Source organism: Notothenia coriiceps, unplaced genomic scaffold (genome assembly GCF_000735185.1).
Source record: "Notothenia coriiceps isolate Sejong01 unplaced genomic scaffold, NC01 NC01_scaffold00022139, whole genome shotgun sequence".
NCBI classification, from domain to species: domain Eukaryota; kingdom Metazoa; phylum Chordata; class Actinopteri; order Perciformes; family Nototheniidae; genus Notothenia; species Notothenia coriiceps.
In genome coordinates this window covers 76,795-80,182 of record NW_011354840.1, presented here as the reverse complement: position 1 = coordinate 80,182, position 3,388 = coordinate 76,795, and positions in this window count along the sequence as shown.

Below are 3,388 nucleotides of genomic sequence, written 5' to 3'. Positions count from 1 at the left end.
CGGAAAAGATAAAAACAACTCTTTTTTCGAATTCTTTTTGTTCGGTTGATGAAATTGAACCCGTATTATTGTTGTAAACTTTCGACTATTAGCGTTATATCTCTTCTCATCCAACCCCCGTGTTGATAAACCCGAGCCCGTTTATACTCTATTAGAATTATAAGTGGTATAAAATTAGTAGTTATTATACTAATGCTGTACGTTATTATAGCATCCACAACTGGAACCACGAGAGGGTGGTTGTATAAATTGTTAAAAAAAAAACTATTTAATGTAGTATCCAGAATACTACGTACTGATTCACACATGTAAGTGTATAATCTTCTACATGACCAATCACAGTTTAGTCCTGTATTAGAATTCAACTTAACAGCCCTGAAGTATCAACTGTAACTGGGCATTCTGATCAGAGCGAAGATAAGACCGACCACGAGTTGTGTAACATTGCATTATCCCCGGTTCCCGCTAGTATAACGATTTAAGCCAACCTGAGAGTTCGAATGTTGTCTTCGGCCGGTCGAGTGGTTAGTCTTGGGTCTGACCCCGAGACCAAAGTCTGTCTCCCCATTTTTCTACCACGACGTCGTGGTCTGTCATACTCTTTTTATTTCTCGAAAAAAACTTGTAATTTTCGTGCCCTCTGTAAAGAGTTCCTCCGTGTTGATTATGTTTATACCTTGGACTTTATACTCGCATTTTTACCCCCGGGACATTTTCGGTAACAAACTTCGGAAGGGGTTAAGTTTTACAAATGTAAATGACTACTCTTTTTTGACGTTTTATTAAACCAACTAAATCAAAAAGATCTAAACCTTCCATCAACGACTAAAGGGGTCAAATAATATTTCCAACAATTAAGATTATATAAACCGTCACAATCAAACCTGGATTTTGTTATTTAAGTTTCTGGTTACAAGAGGTTTGGTTATGTAACTACTAAATATTGGTGTGTTTTGATCCATTACCTTTTCCCTCCACTTCTCCGATTGTAGGCAAATCACAGACAAGTTGATTGACACACAAGGAAAAGTGGTGATCTTTAATGATTAGTTAGAGACCTTTGAGAGCTTACATATAAAGTAAAAGTCTCCTAGGAACTCCGCCTGGTCTACCCAAACCGTAAACAAACCCTTTTTAAGAGGGTTCGGCCTTTAGCTGTGTATCCAAAGTGAAGAGGAAATTCAAAAATTAAAGGAGCAGGACGGAGCCATAGTGGCCCTTTCCAACTAAACAGACGGCGGAGAACCTCATCGTAGGGTTACGGCAATAAAACGCTAGCTCCCTAGCTATTTGCCCCTTCCCCGCTTATTAGGTTCGCCTCGATGGTCTGGGTAGGAGGCAACTTTGGAGCTGTGAGCGGGCCGGGGGAATGACAACATAGCCGAGTGACTAACCTGCTACGTCCGCCCGTACGTGACTAAACCCCAACGACCAGGTCTGCTAGTTGACACGTCGCAGTTAGTGTTTGCTTGCAGCGAAGTGCACTGCCGGAGGCCCCCTTTCCTCAACGGGTACGGAGAATTTTATGAGTTAAGGAGACGAAAGCAGCACCCAAGGAACGCAGAAGAGGGAACGAAGGGACCACCTCTCCCTGACTAGTGTCCTTATGCTGCGTGCAAGCAAGATCACTCCTGCGTATTCCCCTAGGTAACATTGTATTTCTTCTTTTGTGTGGTAACAGGAGGTTGTTTCTCTCTCATTTAGATCCTTGATTCCTTATACTACTAGACCTCCTTACTTTTATTTTTATTTTACAGTTACAAATTTGGATCAATTTGGGACACTAGGTCTTGGTCTTTCTTGTTTTGTGCGGAAAATTTTTACTTACAATGGTCAATTATGATTCGGAATCTGGAAGCTATCAAATTGAAAAAAAACTTCCCAGGTACTAGACCTCTAGACTTTGAGATTGAGAAATTTCCGTCTTTTCCGTTTTATTTGATCATCGCTTCTTTCCTTTGCCGTGCACTTTTCTCCTGATATTCTTGGTTACGCCTTCCCTTGTTGTAGGTCTCTTTTCTTCTTCGGAATTCTCCTTACTCCTCTCGTCTGCCACGCTCGACCCACTCTCCACTATTTCCCGGAGGGCGAGTTCCTGTTGGTGAACTTATTGTTGTAATTGAATTGGACGGGAGTGACGTCTGCCTCCAGATCCCGACCGGTATTCTAAATCGAAGGGTGCGAACTGTACCCGCCTCTCTTCCTCCATCGGTTTTTAGCTCGCTCCCACCATCACTCTCCCTCTAGACATCCGATACTAATAGGAACGTCTCGGAAAGTCTCTTTCCGTTTTCCGTCCTTCTTCTCACCCTATTTAACGACTCCTTTCTTCTTCTATACTATTTATAAGTCAGACGAAAGATTTAACCTGTAGGTGACAAATACTTTCACCCGTAACCTCTTTATTACCTTTATATAGGAAAATTCAAGTTCCGGGTTGACTTCGTCAAAACAAGGGTATAAATTAGCAAAAGACAAAACGACTCTGTTTGTTTATTCGTACTTTCATCTTTTTCCCAATACTTACGTTGGTCTCCTGTTTCTCCTTCTTCCTTTCGGTCTTTCTCCATACGAACTGACTGTCACCTCCTGTCCTTCCTGCGTCCTCTCCCTGTTCTTTCCCGTCTAACGGTTTAATCGAAAAGTGGCCCATTAGGTAAGGCGATTCGGAAAGAATGTGCCGTTCTCGCCCACTTTGAAGGGAAGTAATATAACGAGAAATTAAAAAGGAAAAGAAGAAAGCCGGGACAAAAAAATACAAAAAATAAAGACAAACAAAAAAAACAATAAGAAAAAAAAAGCTCACATTTAAGAGCGGTTACAAACGGGGGGTGGGTGGGGATCGGTGAGAATGTTCATCTGTATATTTCCCGAGAACAGCCACAACTTATAGTTTGTTTGAGGGTGGCTAGTCCTACCTGTCGGTTTAAGTTCTCACAGCACACATGTGTTCTACTCGGAAACTGTATGTACGGATCTGTAGACCGTCTTAATTTTGTCATGTAGTCTTATGGAAAAGGTGGTTAGACTTCTCTAGACCCCTCTATGAGTATGTCCGAACAGTCCAACCTACACATATAGATGGTTGAACGTCATCTTTTACTTTTGTTTAGAGGGGCTTTCGCTCTTGTTCCAATTGTTTATTCCGTATCATGCCTCGTGTATAATTTTGGTGGTTCTATTCTTGGTTTGTTGATTTCACGTACTAGTTATTTAATTTATTATTCCTACGTAAATGTAGGGAAACATAAATCACGAGGGACCGAAACACAAGCCGCAATATCGGGTGTGTATAATAACAGTGTCAAATAAAGTTATACCGTTTATACTACTAGGGTATCTACACGGCTAGTACAACAGCAGTATAATTTTGTATTTCCTCGACCGT